The sequence below is a fragment of the Cataglyphis hispanica genome, chromosome 19 (assembly GCF_021464435.1).
Source record: "Cataglyphis hispanica isolate Lineage 1 chromosome 19, ULB_Chis1_1.0, whole genome shotgun sequence".
NCBI classification, from domain to species: domain Eukaryota; kingdom Metazoa; phylum Arthropoda; class Insecta; order Hymenoptera; family Formicidae; genus Cataglyphis; species Cataglyphis hispanica.
The window spans coordinates 5,144,399-5,166,329 of NC_065972.1; the positions used below are offsets into that span (position 1 = coordinate 5,144,399).

At 30.9% G+C, this 21,931-nt stretch overlaps 1 protein-coding gene across 1 annotated transcript in view; it reads right to left on the minus strand.

Annotated features, from left to right (window-relative positions):
• Nucleotides 1–2,815: 2,815 nt before the first annotated feature.
• The window catches only part of LOC126856632 (uncharacterized), a 70,927-nt gene continuing 51,811 nt past the window's right edge, over nucleotides 2,816–21,931 (minus strand). The window contains exon 9 of the mRNA XM_050605322.1: nucleotides 2,816–2,939. The gene's annotated coding sequence lies outside the window, so the exon portion shown is untranslated. The remainder of the gene's footprint in view (nucleotides 2,940–21,931) is intronic.

Genomic DNA, 21,931 nt, shown 5'->3' on the forward strand with positions numbered 1-21,931 from the left:
TGCGTCCGCACGACAACTTTGAGAATAGTCGAAACGCGCACGACACAATCGGCACTCACGCTTTGTGTTGTAAATAACAACACTTATTATAAATAACAAAAGAAACTTTAATATAACACAGAACACAGAACATGGAACAGATAAACTCGTTAATTGTAAATACGTCCGCATGGAATCGAATCCGCCGCGAGACTAAGATGGCGGCTCTAAACAACAAAATGTCGGTTGTTGTTTTTCAATATCTCCCAGCGACACGATAGGGAATCATCTCCTAGAGACGATTGCACAGGCGACACGCAGGGACGAAATAAACAGGGACGGATGTAACACTGGCCCCTTTTTCAAGATTATCGTCCCGACAATTAAAAACGGAGAGATTCATTCCACCAGTGCATAACTACTCAGAGCTCCTACGAATCTTCCTGCTCTACCTTGAACTCCTGTCCAAGTTACCAACCGATACGCCATGTTGGACTCAATTAGCACACTTCAATGTCGACTCCAGAGTTCCGACAAATATTCCTGCTCTACTTTGGACTCCTGCCCATGTTATCAAGCGAAACGTCTTGAACCCAATCGACTATCAGTGCTCCTCCCGGTTTTGCGTTCTGGACTCCCTTGTACTCTGTCTCTTGAACTCCGAAAATCTCTCTTCTTTAATGCTGTTGTCGAAAATCTTCAGACAAGAGAAGAGTATCTACTGTGGGCCTAACGTTTTCAAAGAGGATTTCTCAAGCCCCTGCCTCGGCATTCGCCCTAAGACTCGACGGAAAAACCACAGCTCAAAAACCGCGGGTGAGGCAGTCTTCAAAAATAAGTTTAAATCCTCTCATTTCAAAATTTTCACGAATTCTTGAACAGCTCCCGCTGAATACAATAAACAGAAAACCAAATAATACACTTATCAAAATTGAGTGTATACATCAAAACATTGAGTGTTTATACTCAAAATTGAGTTTGTATACTCTCATATTGATTGTTTATACTCAAAATTGAATATGAATACTAAACTTTTAAAAGTTCACTCTTAACACTTGAATATGACACTGAATAGATGAATGTAAATCCTAAACAGTGTTGTTATTCACAAGATTGAGTATTCTCAAGAGTCAATTGAGTGTTAACTGAGTATTATTATCATAATTGAGTATTATTATTAACGCTAAAAATGTGAAATGAATCTTGTAAGTTGTAATGTAATATTTTTGAGATATTATTGGAACATGTAATTGTAATATTGAATGATCCCACACGAAACATGACATCCATTGGACGTCTATTTAGCTTCTATAGCTCCATGCGACATTTATTTCCACAGTGGATATTGTATAGATTTCTAATAGAAATTCATATTATCTCCGGTAGATGTCGTCTATAAATCCATCATAGATGTTCATTAGACATTTATTATGAATATATGATTTATTATAGATTTATATACGTATATTTCTAACAAAATAAAATTTAATTTTTATTTAAGCGTTATTTAAAATTCTCAGCTAATATTTTAAAAAATATTTAAAATTTAATAATATTATATATATATATATATATATATATATATATATATTAATTTATAGAAAATTCAAATTTATTAAAAATTTTACTAAACTTTAATAATCAGCAAAATTTTTACTAAGATAAAAAATTTCTTCGATATTAAAATATTTTACAAAATCCATAATATATATCATCAATTTAACAAAAAAAATTAAACAAAAAAAATTCTTAATTTATAGATTAAAATTACAGATTTCTGAATTATACAATTGGTTTATATTTTATAAAATGAAAAATATATTTTTTAGTTGTTTTTTTAAGCACAAAAATAGATAAATAGATAAATAAAATATATCCAATTGCCTAAATAATTATATTAAAAACAAATAATATATTTTTGATTTTATAAAATAAATTTTTTGATACAATTAGTACGCACACAAAAAAAATAGTATTAATTTAACGAATTTATAAATGAAAGTTTAGTTTTTAATTTTTGTAGAAAAACATCTATAATAAATCTATGTAATTAGTTGTAAGATTGATGCAGTCACTTTAAATTGTACATAAAATAATAACATTGCACGGAGATTAACAACTCTATCATTAATCTCCTAACGACATGAAAATATTCGTCCAAACTCATTTCATTGATATATTCTTAATAGAAATCTTGCATGTAATGTTATATTAATATTCATATAACATGTCACAAACCTCCTAATATTATTTTTATTAAGAAACTCTTACAAAAAAATATTACATTGGCAAAAATTGATTAATCACTATTTTCAATCGTTCTTTTACCAATAATTGAATAGTTCAAACATTTTTTTAAATGTATATGGAATCTACAAAAAATTCATAAAATCAAATAAAAGCTTTTTATTAGCATAGTTTTGAAAATATAAGATCTATATATTGTATATATTGTATATATATATATATATATATATATATATATATATATATATATATTTTATGTACAATTTAAAGTGACTGCATCAATCTTACAACTAATTACATAGATTTATTATAGATGTTTTTCTACAAAAATTAAAAACTAAACTTTCATTTATAAATTCGTTAAATTAATACTATTTTTTTGTGTGCGTACTAATTGTATCAAAAATTTATTTTATAAAATCAATATATATATATATATATATATATATATATATATATATATATACATACAGGGTGTCCGATAATTCGCGGATTACCCTTTAAGAGAAGGTAGAGGATGTTATTCTGAATAGAAAAGTCCTGTACCATTTTGTGATTTTCTCAATATTTAAGAAAATATTAATTTTAAAAGATCAGCCAACGAAGTGCCGCGAAAAGCTCGTGGCGCGAAAATGCCTCCCACTGTCAATTGATACTCGGTCCGCGGCGAAGCAATGGGAGGAGCAGTTTGCGAGCATGCTTCGCTATGGCAACTGAAAAAAATACACACATAATGAAAAGATCACATACATAAAACGGAGCGCGCATTATGTGTGTATTTCTTTTGTATTTTAATATAAAATAGGCCATAAGGATGCATGAGATAATTTTGCTATAGGAAGACCATCAATATTTACAAGTAAATCAATACTTTTATCATTGGATTTTAACACTTGGCGTGCGGGCAACGTACTTTTACGTTTTTCGCAGTCTGCCACTGGAGGGCGGGTCACGTAAAAATACGTATTTATACGTATACTCTCGCGCGCTTCCCGAAAAAACACCCGCTACAGGCGTAAGTCGGCGGCGAAGCATACCCGCACGCCAAGTGTTAATAACATCTTTTTTATAATGTTATGTAAACCTAAATAAAAATATTCATATATTTTTATAACATTTTGCCGTGGTGTTTTCAATAATGTTCGCGTATCTTTGAAAAAGTTACAAGATGTATGTTTTTGTAAAACTTTTAATAGTGCGTTACATTCATTATAGGGAATATTGTATGATACAGCCCATTCAGCTATAGCATTTCTGAATTTCTTATCTTCATATCTTTCTTCATTATTAATGTTGATTTTACAATTCAAAGATTCATTATTATTGTCTCTTTCATAAGTAACATTCTGGGGTGATACATAAAGATTTCTATTTTCCAAAGGTCATTTTCAATATTTTCATGAGAACATTTTTGCAAGTCTAAATAATCTTTGATACAAATATTTACAGTATCTGAATATTCACTTGTCTAGAAGACCTCGCAATATCTATATTTGTTTCATTCGCAATAATTCGTCTAACATGACGTTTCGAAACAGAAATATTTTTTTGAGAATTAATCATATTTATAATAATAATTAATAATTATTTATACACAATATATATATCCAATGCTAAAAAAATAAAGAAATAATCAAACATATTGTTTAAATCAAAAAATATTTAAGATTTAAAATTTTTGATATGTCAGATTTTAGGAAGCAAACAACAAATACGTATACAAGATTTAGTCATCCAAAGAGAGGTCAAATAAAAAGATATGAAATATTACCTTTCTACTTGTTGCTTTTAAGAGATTGTTATTTTTCATAAAATAGATTTTGGGAATTTTAATTTAAGAGATAAAGCCGAAATCAGATATATCCTTATTCTTTTTTATCACGTAGTATCTAAGTAATGGCAGAATAAAAGTTACTTAAATGTAGTAGAACTTCAATATTCCGAGATTTATTAATCATATCAGAAATAATAGAAGAAAAAAAAGAAAATAATTGAATGAAATTTCTATATTTTGATAATATATATAAAAACGAATTAAGTCTTTTTCTCTCCTTCTCATTTTCTTTCCAAAGACTTACCTTTTACACATAATTTAAAAATGTTTTGTTCATAATTCTTAAAATTCTTCGTAATAATTTCAAATCCTTGGCAGAATGAAACAATCCTGGTCATCGGCAAATATATATTTGAGCCTCTTAGACGCAATGGCATATAATCCAAAACTAATCTGAATATATCGTTTCAATTTTCAGACATCGCGTATAGCATATAATCATAAACAAAGCAGCACAATAAAGCGAATAATAATATGAAAATACTAAGTGAAACACAGCGAAAGAAATGTAAAATCGATATAACTGCACAAATCGAAACATAACATACAAGTCGCCATACTTTAGATAAAATTACGTTACCCAATACATATATTATCGTCGACAGCAACGCCATACAGCAGTATTAAAATGTCTTGTCACTGGCGCTAAAAGGTACTTTTAAGGCTATGAAAAATAAAAAAGTGAAATTTAATAAGAGTGAAAATTGATCGATTACTGTAAATATTGGAAATTTTCTAAAAATCAAAATAATAAAAATAGTCTATTCTCCTGTTTAAAAATATTATTAATATTATATGATTTTTTTATATATTTTTAAGAGATATGTTCTTCAGTAAAAAAAAAATTTATTTTTGTGTGTGTACATATATATAAATAAAAAATTTGTTAAATTACAAAACAACAATTATAAAGTATATATGTTTTTGTAATCTTTCTGGATTGTTGTTGTAACATTCTTCATAAAATATTACAATTGCATATTCCTGCAATGTCTCTGCAATATTACATTGCAATTTGCAAGATTGCAACGTTGCTGCAATGTATTTGAAAAGTTTTGTGGTGTATGGGTTACATCACTTTTCTTGTTATTGTATTATATTTGATTATACTCTGCGTGAGTATAATCTGAGTGTACTCTTATAAAATAGAAATATACACGCATCTGCATCCATATGATTTTGTCTCTTAAAGCGTTCTACACATTCTAGTAGATAATCGTCTTACATGATACGGTGTGAACGTACTTGAGTGACAAAATCGCTTTGCATGCGTGCGAACATACGTACATGAGTCTGATTATCCTGGAGAAAAATGAAAAATTCACAATTCTGATATATGATCCATCATTTCTCAGGATTGATTGCCACCAATTTTATTCAAACTGATCGAAAGCTTGCATCAATATTATATAATAAAAGTTCTGTTAAAATTTTGATTATGGTTTTAGTTCCTAAGATATTTTAATCAAAAATTTATTAAAACGATTATCGACATAAAACTCCAGATAAGCTGCTTGGTAGCATCGTGACCCTTATACACAGGCAAAAATGTGATAGGCAAATTGTACAAGATAGAAACGTTTTTTTATGTACTTGGCGTCGCGACGCTACCGCGTCGCTTAATAGTTACTATCGACTACAAGCTAGCGTAATCTTATGTCAAAACATTGGAAAAATACATTTTCTGGATGGAGGTGACCGGGATATTTCTTACATGAAAATTTTCATATTGAGACTTTGCAACGTAATATTTCCGTTTGTAAAACAAGTAGAGCAAAAATAAAAACACTTAATTGATATAATTCAAACTCAAGCTATCGATTAAGCTTAGTAAAAATTCGATTCGTTCAGCGGTTATTGAGAACTGATAATCTGAGATATTTTCAACTGGCTGACTCGCGTATAGATACACGGATAAGGAGTTTGAAATGATTGCTAGCGTGACGTTTTAAAAGTATTTTATTTGTTAATAATAGGAGCGTGCAACGGCACGAGCTCCGCGATTCCGATCGGATATTTTAATAATGTCCTGGTCTGCCTTTCTCCGCGATTCGGAAATTTTGAAAGATTTCTTGTTAGAAATCCTCGCGAGAGCGGAAATCTTGTATGCGGCCGTCGGATTTTAACGCGAGGTAGAGGACATTTGCGATGCGAATAACGAGCGTCGGCTCTCGGACTCCATTAGTTACAATTACAGGTCACACTTATAAAGCGAATAAGTAAGATTGCGGCGTTTCTCACAAGAAATTTTACACTTGATCGCACGCGAGAATGTCAGTTGAGCGATGCACAACAAGAATGACAATGGCGTATACGACACGAGCGAATTGACTTTTCCAGATTGTGAGAAACTCGAAAGAACGCGTACAAAACACGAGCGAGATTGCGAACAGCAGCGCGAAAATGATAGTAAAGAGGCTCGACCAGCTCAGCTCGTCATCAAGGATCGACTGACTAACCGCGAAGACTCACGATTTGCCGATTTCCATAAAGGCAGTTTTTCAGTATTGAATATTCTAGAATCCAAGTGTTTATCACAGTTTTTCATAATAGAGAATTCACGCGATCACGCACGGAACGAGTGACCGCGACACTGTCTGTCTTCGCTCGTGTTTTGATTTCGAAGATTATAGCTCGAATTTATCGGCGACGTTCGCCGTTGAAATAATCGGTTAAATTTTATTTTTTAATATATCAATTTTGAACAATATTCAGACAAAATATAATACATTTATGGCTATCATCGAAGATAGTGTTCGTCTTTGCACTCTTTTTAGGTTCTCTCTAAACCAAAATTATTTATTATATTTAATTTACAACATTCTTCAACTAAATTATCACCTTGGTGGGATTGTGAATGCGATAAACTGGCTAGAGGTAGAAAAGTAGCCTTTCTTAAATTAAAATTTTTTTTTCTTCTGTAGAAATTTTTTGTTTATATAAACATGCGGATGCGATAGCCAAATCTCATTTTAAAAAAAAGAAAAAACAATATTTTCTCGATTTTTGTGGCTCTCATAATGAATTTTTAAGTTTAAAATATGTTTGACAAAAGATAAGAGCTATGGGCAATAAAATTCCATAGAAAAGAAACTGCAAATTTATATGATGATTCGTCAGCCAATATTATTTATAATCAAATTAAAGAACTATGCCTTTGGTGCTCACCTGAATCCTCACACCTAGAATAGCAATCTTCCGATCATCTAAACTTTTCTCCATTTTCATTATTAGAATTTAATCATATTATTGATTCAGTTCCTCAATTCCTGTCCTGGCTCTGACAGAATAGATTATTTAACTTTTCAAGCGTTGCCTCTTGGTCTTAAAAAATGTTTGCTGCAACTTCTAACCAAAATCATCGAATCAGATATATTTCCTTCTGAATAGAATAAGTTTTTAATTTTTTTATTCATAAAAAAGACTCCAATAAATTCAGATCAATTTCTTTAGCCTAATGTACGTTGAAAATTGCCGAAATATTAATCAATAACCGGCTCTGCTGATGGCTTGAGAAAAATTACATATTTCCTGTCAAACAGTCAAGCAGGTTTTAGAAAAAATAGATCTTGTTTGGATAATGTAACGATTTTGCACTCGGACATATATGTAATAATTGGTATAAAGATAAGAACACGTATAGTCTTTTTTTAGGACATAATAGGTGCTTATGATAATGTACTTTGGGATATTTTAATTCCTAAACTTATTAATTTAAAATTACCATCATCTTTTATCAAATTTATCGTTAACCTTACTTCGTTTAGAATTGTTTACTTTCGATATAATGATATTGATATAGTTAGACACGTTTACAAAAGTTTGCCTCAAGGATGTTTTAAGTCCAATTTTATATTCAATTTATGTTGCCGATTTAAAGCGTTTATTTCATTATAACCCTAACATTAAAGTTCTTCAGTATGCGGATGATGTTTGTATAAATATTTCATAAAAAAATCAAATCAATGCAATTACGGATCTAGAAGAAGCAGATAATTTAGCAGCGGATTGGTTCGACTCCTTGGGTTTATCACTGGCTCCAGATAAATCACACTTATGTATTTTTAAGAATTGGGAATAGTAGAGATCGATTTTGTTCAATTCATATTAGAAACTAGATTATTCAAGCGGTATCCTCCGTTTGTTGTCTTGGAGTATTCCAGGATAACTTCAAATGGAGTCATATTGATAAAATCTTAAAAAGTTGTATTAATGTAATTAAACCTCTCTCAATCATTAAATTTCTTAGATCGACATGATGGAGATCAGACCCATCTTTGCTTTTTCCTTTATACAAAGGTCTTATCGAATTTGAATCATTTTTTTAATTTAATATTCCACAATATCTCAAGAAAAAACTTGAGATAATACAAAATCAGGCGACTCGTGTAGCATTGAGTTATAGAAGATCTATGCCAATTAATGTTATGTTATATGAAGTTAGGGAACCCCAATTGGAAAATAGATTTAAATTTCTTGGCTGCAACTTTCTAAAACATTGGCTCGCTCTAACCACATATTAATTCCCATCCTAGAGGAAAGTCAAACCTTCATGAATTGCCCTACGAATGTCTTGAGATTTTCTCCCCCATTTTTATACAATTGCTTTTTTTTATACTCCCAATTTTTTCACTTAATATTTAGCTCAGATATTCCGATATTATAACTTCTCTTTTTCATTTAACAATTTTAACCCAGAAGTTTTAATTGATGAAAAAAAACTGATACAACATGATTCCAATCATTCGTTATTTTTTGATTCTCTTTTTCCTTTAGCTTGTAATAAAGCTAGTTTTTTTACAGATGCTTCTAAATCTGCAGATCTTCCGTTCGCGGGATTTGCAGTTATTGATATAAATAACGATGTAATACATCGCATATGTAATACCGCACTTCCAATAATGTTTAAAAGAAAGAATGACTCGTCTCATCTGATATTTATGATACTTGAACTTCTAAATGATTTATCCAATAATAGGAAAAAAATTCGTTTAATATGGATTTCGGCACATCTTAATATCGATGGTAACGAAAAAGCAGATTGTGCGACCAAAGAAGCCATCTTAATAGGCAGAGATGCTGATTTCTTTTTACTCTCTAGTGACTTTTGTGCGGTCTAGAAGAGTAATATTTTCCTTAATTTATTTGAATAGACCAAAAATCGCGGTCTAGAAAAGGGCTCATATTATTTTAAATGGTTTTTGAATAGAAATCGGAAAACATAGTTCAACAAATTTGATCTTAAACATAAAAGCATGGTATCTATAAACAGATTAAGATCTGGTCACACATGTTTAGCCGACAATCTATTTAGATATAATATAGTTGACTCCCTATTATGTGACTGCGGTGAAATTCAATCTTCAAATCACATATTTTGGCAATATTCGTTTTTAAACAAAGAAAAAGATGCTTTATTACAGACTCTTAACGATTTGCATGTTATGAGCCCATTTTGCATTGAGTAATTTTTGCATCCACTAAGACCTGAGATAGTTTATGCGTTAGCTAATTTATCAAACTTCTAAATTTATTTATCGCCATGAATAATTTAGTTTAGTTTTGCCTTAAATAATTGATACCTAGATATGTATTTTTATATCATATTTTATATATTTATACCATAATTTATATAATACAGATTATATTTATTAATGTTAAATTATTAGTTATTCTTTTTTTAATTTTATTTAATTTTATCAAATATTGCTTTTGATCTCCTTTTTCTCTTTTTCGTTTTAATTCTATAAATATTAAAAAACTTTCTTTCATTTTAGTTTTAATTTAGTCTATAATTTGCTCTTCTATGTCGATGCTATTTTTATTATATATACTTTAATTAGAATAAGTGCATATACTTTAATTAGAATAAGTATATATACTTAAATTAGAATAAATATAATTACGACGTGTTGTAATGTTGTACTGTACTCTTGTTTGTCAAGATTATTCTTATATATCTCATAGTTTAGATATGTTTAAATAATTTATTTTTCTTTCTATATATATTTATATATTTTATATATATTTATTATATTTAATGTTCTGTTTCATTTGTTTGTATATTTTTGCGTCTATATCAAATGTATATTCGAAACTTTCTATATTTAGCTTTATTTAGCATTTAAGAACTTCTGTATTCTTACTGTTTTAATCTCACAAAGTTTGTTATATGTTTTGTACTCTGCTGACCAGATGGCATAGCCAAGGCCTAATATTATATTTATTTTGGAGAGCGCCATAGTAACACACAAGAATTTTCGTCTCCACTGCTTTTTGGAAATATTAAGGGCGAATTTATTTTCTGTTTGAGTCCAGGCTTGTCAGCTTAACTTTTCTTTGTACAGTTTTTGTGATTATTTTACGCTCTCTTTTAGCCGAGAGTTATAATAATACCAATTTCGTTCAATAAAGAAGTACTGGAGGAGCGAGTGCCCCTTCCCCAATCTGATTCAGCCTGGTATGACAAAGATATATCGAATTCCTATGAACAATCTATGTTAGACGTTTCAAAATTGTCAAAAGAGATAATGGACACTATTTTTGAAAAACTCTCATACCAAAAAGAGAATTCATAACGAAGTGAGCGGAGATTCGTTCGAGAACATGGCGTCCCTTTCCAGCAAAATCTCGACATCCAATATGTTTTCGAAGAAAGAAAGGAGACATATTATAGAAGAAGATTACTGAGAACATTTCTTCGGTATTTTCATCATCTAAGAATAATTATAGCAGTAAGCAGACCTACGAAGATTGTGAAGAGGAGTTTGATTATGTCGTTCCTTCTCCAAACAACATGTACGTCAAATACAGTCCTCCTCTCTATGAGGTATTTATCAAAAGAAATATCATTAACAAAAACGATAAAGCGATCCCAGTATTGGAAATTTTCCGTAAAATTAACGGTTTTGATAAGAAGACGGGGATTAAGTTCTCCATATTACGAGTCACTCACGTAATACATGGAGATTAACTTTCGATTCAAGAGCAGCAGCTAATTAGTCCTTGTCTAACAAATTTTTGAAGGAACTCGGCCTTGTAACTTTTATTCTCAGGCATTTGTTAATGAGAAAAGGTGTTCCCCTCGATGTTTCGATGACAGAAATCATTCGATCACAAAAGAGTTAAACAACGAATTATGGAACAAAGCTAAAGACGTTCAGACTTAAAAGAAAGGATAGATTGAGCAATAAATGGATAGATTTCCCTTCAGTCTGTTTGGAGTTTAGAGGTAAAGATCTTTCCAACCATGTATGTATTTGGAAAACTTTGTTACGTGTCTCTGTGTACATTCCTCAAGTTAAGAGATGCTATAGATGAGGTCATTTGGGGCACATCAGTAAAGGCTGTGCAAAAGAAGAACATGTCTTACTTGTAGCGAGAATCATGTGTTCGTAAAAGAAGCACCCTGTCAAGCAGAGAAATGTATTATTTGTGAAGGTCCATACAGTACCTTCGATAGATCTTGTCTGGCTTTTAGGAAGGCATTTGAGATTTTGAAAAAAATGACGTTAGACAATCTGTCCTATATAGAAGCATATAGAATAATAAATAGTCCTGGAATCCCGAGAAGTATACTCAAGAGCGCTCAAGACCTTCCTCTTCTTTCAATTTCTCAGCCTTCCCTATGTACTGGAAACAGGACAGCATATGCCAAAGTAGCATCAATGAAACATGGACATACTTTCTAAGTCGTCATAAGGAACATATAGTTAAAAGACCTGTTTTCTCTCTTAAGCAACTGGTTGAATTATTACCTAGCATTCTTCAGATCGAATTATTCTTGGACAGACTCACAAAGCAGTGGAATTACATATTAGAAATTTAAATTAAGATATTTTCTTCATTTCATTTTCTTTTCTTTCTCTTATATTCTTTTATTCCTTATTATATAATAATGTCATATTATGACCCTTAAAATTGTGCAATGGAATGTTAGAAGCTTGAAGCACAAGATTAATGAGATTAATAATAATTTTTCAGATGCAGATATTTTTATTTTGTCGGAAACGTGGTTATCTCCAGCTAATAATGTTTTAATTAAAGACTATGATTTAATGAGAGAGGATAGGAAGGACAAAAGAGGTGGTGGAATGGCCATTACTATTAGATCTTCGTTGAAATATATCGCTGTTAAACCAGGTATTCATTACATCGGTGCTATGGAAGCGATCAAGCTTTTTGGTAAGAATGATACGATAGTTATTGTTTCTTATTATCGCCCCTTGGACGGTTGCTTGGTTGATTCTAGGGCATGGGTTGGTTTCTTATTTCAGTGTCAAGGAAATATAGTAATAGATGGAGATTTAAATATCCACTGTTTCTCGTTAGGTAACTCTTATAACTGCCTTTTTGGCAATTTGAGAATACTATTGGGAATCTCGACTTGGCAATTTGCAATGATGAAAGTCAAACTCATGTTGACTTTAATAATGGCTCTGATCCGTTTTTATCTATACCATCCAAACGTTACATCCGAATCTAAATTTTCGTTCAGAATGTTCAGAGTCTTCCATAACCTTTGTGGCAGTGATCCTTTTCATCTATGGAATCATCCTTTCCATAGATGCGTTTATTTCAGCTAGGGTTACTTTCAGAAAGTCACCTAAATTATATTCTAAACACCGGAGCAATAGCATTCTAGGTGATGGGGAAAGTGATACAGACAAACCCTCCTACATCGCACTACCGTTTGTCGAAGGCTTGAGTGACGATGTTGGTCGGTTGCTTAAAAATATGAGATTTACAGTGGTTTACAATATACCTAAAAAATTAAATTCATTGATTAAACGCGGCAAGGATAGTTTGCCTATTAGCAATAGAACGAAGGTTGTTTATAAAATAAATTGTAAGAATTGTAGCGCTTCGTATATTGGCCAGACAAAAAGACACTTAAGCACTCGAGTCAAGGAACATTGTAATAATATAAAAATGCACGAAAGTAATTTATCCGTAATTAGCAAACACAAACTAAAATTTGATCATGACTTCGATTGGTCAGCGCCTGATATTCTACATAACGAAAAACATGTAAGAAAGAGAGAAATAGCTGAAATGTTTTTTTATTAAAAAATTTGACAACACTATTAATTCCCAAAAAGATACAGAGAATTTAAACAACACATACGATAAATTAATAAAGGTCGTTTAGTTGATCTCAGTATTCTAAACATAGTGGTTGACACAATGTCAGTTTGACATTTCGATTTTTCTCTTTCTACTTTTTAATTATAACGTAAGTTGCTTAATTCTATTTATTTCATTGTAACATGACTATCATTATTTATTGTATATTTATTGTTATTTTAGTTTCACTTGATAAGGACCAAAACCATATGGTCGAAACGTCGTGATATAATAATCAAACAATAAATTGCCAGTTTGGTCGTATAAACACTTGTTTATTAATTTATTTACTAGCGACATTTTTAAAATTAAACATAATAAATTATATTCTGTTAAGTTTGATTGGAATTTCTTTCCTAGTAGATTAATAGAGCATATTTAACAACTTGGAGAGGAAGAGTTTGAACGGATGGAGACTACAGTGAAATATTCATCTCTTACTTCATTAATTACTGAGGAAGCCATTCCTGATCTAACCTGATCATAAACAAACCAAAGAAATTCATCACTCGTTGCAGTCATCCCACTTTCAAAAAAATGTCTATAATTCCTTGTCCATGGTGGGATTCGAAATGTAATAAATTAGTTAAACTTAGGAGGGCAGCTTTTTTAAAATTTAAATTTTCAAAAAAAAGAGGATATGATTAACCCCTTAACCTACAATTACGGGCATAGCCCGTGTACAATGATCGAGCCAAACGTAAATATTACGGGCATAACCCGTAGTACGATGATCGGGTCTTGTTTACGTTTTTGGCCCAAAATTCTCGAACGTAAATCGTAGGTTAAGGGGTTAAGTACAAAATCATGCTGGCTAAAACTAGAATAGGTTTGAGAAATATCTCAAAACAGAAAAATTCAAGGAATTCTGTGAAGGATTAAAAAAGGAATCTGGACTCTTCATATATTTGGAAGAAAATCAAACAATTTAAAAATCAAAAATTATGCTCAAATTCCTCTAATCAATATACAATGAAGATAATCTTATCTCAGTTAGAAAGCTTATTTCGGAATTATGCCCTCCCTGGATTCCTTTACCGATACCGATGTTTCTAATCCTACTTAGGAACAAGATGATTTTTTTGACCTTCCTTTCTCGTTATCGGAGTTTAATGTAGGAATGAATTGTTTAAAATTGAAATCTAGCCCTGGACTTGATTGCATTGATTATAAAATTCTAAATGCTCTTCCGGATATTGCTAAAGAATTGTTTTTGAAAATTTTTAATAAAATTTTTTCTTTTAGGAATTTTCCGGACGATTGAAGGAAATATATATTGTTCTTTATTCTCAAATCGGATAAGAAAAAGTTTAGACCAATATCCTTTCATCTATTTGTAAGATTTTTGGAAGATTAATTTGTAATCGTATGACATGGTGGTTAGAATATAAAGAACTTTTGCAAAGATCGCAATTCCATTTTAGGAAACAAAAGTTATAATCTGTCGATTCTTCATTCGGAGGTTTTTAAAGCATTTTTCCTTAACCAATCTACCTTCTACCTACCAATCTAACCTTCCTTGATATTAAATCTGCTTACGATAACATTCTATGTTTTGCTTGAACAATTATCTCATCTAGGCGTTTTTAGAAATATGTTAGCTCATATCGCTTTTTTCACCTATGCCAGACAGGTTCACTGTAGATTTGAGAAGATTGATGAAGTGCTTTGGATGATTAAGGGTCTTCCTCAGGAGAGTGTCTTCTCTCCTCTATTATGCTACCTATTAGAAAATTAGAAAAAGCAATTTCAAAAAACGGTCATTTTATCCTATATGCGGATGCTATCGTATTATTTTTAAGTGATGCATCTAAATTTTTAGGTCTTAAAAATGTGGAATCCGCCAACAAAAATTATCCCTGAGTTTAATGAGTTGGGATTATAGTTGAAAAAACTAAATGGTGCATCTTCAGAAACGAAAGGTCTTCTCTTTCTGATAGACACTTAAAAATCAAGATCAATAATGAAACCATCTGTCGTTTATCTAAGATCTGTTTTTTGGAGCATTCTCTTACATGAATCTCTTAAATGGGATTCACAAATCAATAAGATAGTCAAAAATTGTCATAACCCTCCTAAAATTATTAGCTGTCTTAGAAGAACTTAGTAGAAAGCTAATCCGAATTTATTAAAAAATCTATACATAGCATTAATTAGATCTAGGTTCGATTATGGTTGTTTTCTGTTTCAAAATATGAAACCTTCACTGAGAATTAAGCTCGACAGAATTCAATACAAAGCTCTTAAAACTTGTTCCAGGTTTCAGATTAACTACACCTATCAACATTATTTTCGCGGAATGCGAGGAACCTCCTCTATGTCTTAGAATACAATACTTGTGTAGAAATTTTGTCTCCAAGATAGCCTTAATGATACCCAAGAGAATCATCCTCTGATACAAATTTTGGAGAAAATTGTAGAAATTCGAGAGTCTCTGACCTACGTTATCTGTCTGGAAAAACCGCTTCTTATTAAATGCTTTAAACAGATTAAATCTAAAGCTCACTTAATAAAGATCGATCGCAGACCCTTTTCTATACTAAAAATTTCTTTTCGTTGGGATACAAACCTGCAGTAGATTTGATTTCAGGTTATGACTTACAAGAATTCAAAAATTCGGACAGCGACTTTAATAGAATTTTTGAAAAAAATCTTTTCGACTTTTTATGTGTTTTTACAGAAAGATCTAAAATACCAGATGAAAAATTTGTTTCTCGGTAATTTCTTTGGATAGATCTATAAATTTTCTTTTTAGGTCTTCATAGTGCCAATTTTCACTGCGAAAGCTATGGCAATTCTGAAGGTCTTAGATCATCATTTAGTCACAAGACTAATGCAATAACTATATTCTTTGATTCTGGATCGGTTTTGTTCTTCTGCTATTATCTCTAAACGTTCTTTAGTTAAGTCTTTCTATTTAATCCTCTTTATTAAAGATGAAATTAAAAAATTAGAGAATATTGGTAGAGTAATAAAATTATTTGGATTACTAGTCATCGGGAAAATAATAAGCTAACGGACTCTTGAGTTAAAGAGGCGATTAGGATTGGAAGCGACTCCCAGATTGGACTTCCTTTCAGAAATTTCAAGAAACATTGGCAAAACCTTTTACAACAAGAATTTAGAGACTGGTGTCTCATTAGTGAGGAATGTAAAAGTTCCTTCTACACAAAAAATTATCTGAATCTCCGAAGAAAACCCTGGTTGTTTAAACGGATGTTAAATAGGAAAACGATAATTTCAATTGCAAGACTCAGGAGTGGCCACTCCAGCCTTAAGAGCAGTGTATTTCGATTCAATATTGATTCTCCTTTTTGTCCTTTACATTTTCCTCATAGAAGAAATGAATTATGTTTTCTGGCAGTGTCCACGTTTCGAGGTTCAACACTTTTCTCTGATTAAAGGAATCGTTAAAGATTTTGGTTTCCCCCCAATCCCCAATGGAATTTACTCTTGGTTGGATTGAGACTGAGGTGATTTGGTACCTTGATGACTTTATTAGAAGTATAAATATTAATCTTTAATCTTGTATTTTTATCTTTCTGTTAATGTTAAGTTTAAATTATACTTTATCTTTTGTTTTTATGATTTTCAACTAGCTTTAGGTTATAATTGTTAATGCTTATTTATGTTTAATTAAGAGAGTTATGTCATTATTTTTTAGTTCAGTTCATTACTTTTTTTGTGATATAAAACGTTAGAGCATAGTTTTACTTAGATTTATTCATTCTTATTTATTATTTCATACATACATATAATGTTTTATTTTATGCTGTACGATTATTTAATGAACCTTACAATTGACTAGTCTTAGTTCTGGTTTAAAAAAAATATATTAATTTAACTCGTGTTAATTTATTCCAAGTAATGATCTATATGGATTTAATCTGTTTTGTTTTACTTTTATGTTATTAGCATGGACTGCCATTTTTTTATTATGTTTGTATTTTTTGATTGTATTTGATTATGTTTGTATTTATAATGACTTATTTTCTTTTATATTAATCCATTGTATTATATTACATTATTGAAATGTTACCAATTCTATTAGTATAGTATTTATTTAAGATATTTTACAGTATATCTCTTAAATTTTGTTCTTAAGAAGAGGATGTTAATTTCTTATTATAGGAATTTAAATCTAACATTTTGATAAAACTCTCGAAGAAGGGCTCATACGCCGATGACTTTGACCTGGACATATGTTATCAAGAACATAACCCTGAGTAACTTTTCCTTATAAATTAATCAGCGGTCTCTTAGTTTTTGAAATGTTTAATGTTAAAGTTTTACAGTTTTAATGTCTTTTCTGTTATAAAATAAGGAAAAATCAAGTTTGTTTCCATTGTATTTGTGCAGAGTAGACGTGAAATAAATGTTTGTTTACATTTATTTATTATTAATCTTGTTACGTCGCGACTCCACGATTCCTTTCTTCCGAAGTTGCGGCAATCGTCTATTGGTGATAAAAATGACTCGTTTAATAAATAAAGCACTCTACGCTACGCGTTTCGTAAACTCTTAGTCACTTGTCAATAACCGTATAATCATGAGTAACCGTGAGAAAGATCGGGGATGAAACCACGCCGATTCTCTCAAATAAATAAAAATTGATAAATATCCCTTGCAGTAGAATTTTTCGGAGGAAGAATAAAACAATATCGAGAAGATAATATAAATTTTTCTAACAAAATACTTAACAAATAGAGTATTTGACCGTACTATTTGATAAAAGTAATCATAAGAAAAATAAATTCTTTCTTATTCATGAAAAAATAAGATTTTTCTAATCAAATCACACGCACAAGAGTCCGTCGGAAAAAACAACGATCAAGGGACTTGAACCGATAGCAGACTCACCAATCGACGATCACCGCGAGAAAAAAACGAAAAAGTAGGGAAACACCCCGCCTAATGAGGACACTGGGATAATTTATAATTCGTCAATCCTTACTTCAAAAAATTAAAACATATCTTTAAAAAAGCCCTATAAAAAGGGCTACTCAAGAGCTCTCTCTGCTCTTCTTACGCTCATTACGTTCAAGTCAGAGTTCAAATCAACGGTCAATATCTTTTCTCGTGTTCGACTTTTATTTTTCTCTAAATTTTTATTCTGTGATTTAATTTGTCGCGAAAGTGCAACCAGTGTCTTCCCTTGGCGGCGTCATTTCTAAGTATCAACACAGGACCAGCCTAACCACTACTAAAAGTAAGTTTCAACGAATTTTCTTCACGCGATCTTAGATATTTATTATAGTTTTTCCTTCCTTGGTAGTGAGCAAGATATCCTTGTGCCTTTTGGCTAAAGAATTTTGTCCGCGAGTTAGGCGCGCTTGTCGGCTCCTTCGCGAAATCAGGAAAACGTTGGCTCGGACGCATATTACGGAGGAAACGTTCGAGACAGTCACATATTACGTCACACAAATTGTAGACAATTTGGCGCGGCACAAGACATAATTAATAATATCAAGCGTATTTTTGACGAACGTTATACAGACATCAACACCGACACAGATTCCAATAGCTCACTCCAATACACTCCTCTCTCTTTCTTCTTCTAATTCCCAGGTACATTCTCCGACATCGACTCGCCCGCATTTATCTCCCTTTTTCTCTCCTTCTTACGCTTCTACACATTCTCCATCCTCTTCCCCCCGATTATTGGGATCCGTTTCAACAGTAATCTTAATTAATGATTCTTCTCCCTCAAGTCCTACCCTTTCTGAAGAAATTCTAAGGGCGATCCAAGAAGCCTGCGACAACCTTCCGAATCTTGACGATCCCTCAATACATCCATCTGGATATTCTCCTTCCCCAAGTCTTATCTCTTCTGAAGGAATTCTAAGGGTGATCCAAGAAGCCTGTGATAACCTTTCGAATCTTGACGATCCACCTGGATATCACCCCTTAAATCCTCCCTTAAATATAATTATTTCCTAGCATTATTCTTTTAAACCATTAACTCGTAATAGCCGTAGTAAGCTTTAGAAAATTTTAAAAAATCTAATTTAACTCATATGCGAGCGACCAATTTCATATTTGCGACCATTCTATACACAGACATGTTTATTTAATTTAATTTACCTATTAACAAAATTATTGTATAATAACTGGTCAGAATTAAATATTAACAATAGAATCTGCTCCGTCACTCACTCTGTCCTCCGCATATAAATGTAACACCCGCGAATAAATGAACACATACATATACACTTACACATACGCTCAGATAAGGATTAGTTTTCTTATTATGTATAAATGTACATGTATAGACTAACTTTTTCTTATATTTTTGAATAAACCAAAATGTCTGTTAATTAATTAAAAATACTTCTTTAACTCCCTTCTCTCATTTCCAAAAAGAAAAAGATCGCCATGGTCCCATCTCGAGTAATAGGGATTAAATTCTCTGATTAAAAGGGACTATCGAGCGAACGTTCGAACAAACAGAGTAACAGCGACCCAATCGTTTACCTGTTTTCTGAACCTTCGAATTCGCTCGATCCGATTCTTACGCCCGTAAGGCATTTGATTTCGAGATATTTAAAATAGTTATTGCGTCCTTCCTTGCGACTCATCCTTCCGAGAGTCTGGACGTAATATTCTATTTTAAATTTATTTAACAGTTGTTGCGTCCTTTCTTGTGACTCATCCTTCCGAGAATCTGGACGTAATAATCTCTGAAAGATTTCTTTTTAAAAACATAAAATTTTTTTTCTTAAGATGTATATTTAATATATACCTTGATGTAAAATACTGATTTGAAAATGTTATAATAAAATCTCGCGGTTTTATAAGATATAAATTTTTTTATTTTTATCAAATAATTTGAGTCAATATTCATAGATTTTTAGAAATTTCAAATGAAAATCACATCATTAAAAAAATAATGGATCCAGTATATGATGATCATAAAATATGTAATTTTTAGATACATGTATCAATCTATATACAATCTATATACAAATTTTAATTAATACGTACAAGTTTTTGGAGTCTAACAATTACGAATCAAATTATAAATTCAAATAATCTCATTGTTAGATAGTAGCAAAAAAACAATATTTTAAATATTTTAAATATTTTGGTCTTTGTATTCGATCCACGAATTTGAAATTTGTAATTTCAGATTCGTAATCAGCATAATTCAAAAATTTGTAAATATCAAATTTAATATTCGTTGATATATGTAAAAATTTTCTACTTGAAGACTAACACACATATACACATGCACGCGCACACACACACATTTTTTATTGAATTATTTGGCATTTTACATGATTTTGACCTCAGTTTCGTAATTACTTTATAATGATGTACATATTGCATAAACATCTGGAATCAATGGGTCTGTTCTTTTATAGCTGAATTCAGAGTTTATTTTTTTCCTTTCAATCTGAAGAGGAAAAGATAAATTCTGAATTAATGCAGCCAGTTCAGCTATAAAGAACAGACTCAATGTTAATTGACGGGTGAGAGTTTTTCTCGTTTTCGTGACATACGATGACATAACGATGACGTTTATAATCATGTATATTGGGCACCTTAGTTTAGACAAGATCTTGCAGAGGACATGTTAAGGAGGGGACCTGAATTAGAACGCTAAAAAAAGCGTGATATTTGCAATTTTTTTTCTCGGCTTCAAGAAAACGAATTTTTTCGAAACTTTTTTGGTGGTTTATTACACATTTTGACATTAATAAAAAAATTTTTAATACAAAAATATTGATTTTTAATCCATAATATTCAGCAATGTTTACAACCCCTCACTGCCAAAATTGTTTGTTCTTGTACAATCTAGCGTGCGTAATTTTTGTCAGTAACAAAAAACAACAAATTTTTTAATTTTTATGTAATTATCTTCTATGAGAACCTAAAAAAATATCAAAAATTAAACAAATTGTGACTTTTTTTAAAAAAATTACGATTTTTGCAAAAAATTTTCAACTTAATTGTTTAATAAATGTTTTGTAAAAATTGTTAAATTCAATGTTTTTAAATCTCTTAGGTTCACATAGAAGAGAATACAATTATGTAACTAAAAAATCTTGGATCAAGTCGATTGAGATCAAATAGATTTATCTTTATCTTGAACAAGAATTCAAAAAATGTAGATTTGAGAAAAACGCGTTTAAAATTTATGGTCACGAAATCTATAATTTTTTATGTACTTACAGCAGTCAGAGGCTAATCTGCAACATTTCATTATGTATTCGAACAATACATACACAACAATACGTACATCCAACAATACGTACGAACGGTGACTCATACTTTGTTCGACAAAAATCTACCAACCTGATAATCCTCTATGAATACCTGTAAGAGGCGAAACTTCGGCCGTCCGGCTATCCGGCCATATATTTGCGCTCGAGCCGCGCGCTCTCCGATAACTATTATCTAATGAAATACTTTGAATTTTTCTCTGTAATTTTAGGATTATATACATGAATAGTATTACTATCAATTAAGATAATAAAAAAACACAATTTTTTTTGGACTCTGTAATTCAGGTTCCTTTAAGTATACTGCTACGTAAATAAATAAATTAATACAATTTATGCAATATTAATTAAAACATTTGAGCAATATGGATTCGCTAAAGATATCGCTAAAGGATTCATTAAGAAAAAAAACCGAGTATTTCAAAATTCATAGTTACACGAAAATATTTTTAAAGAATAATTTATTCTCTCCATTTTGAACCGAATAAAGCATTTTATAATATTTGTAAAATTTTTGCGT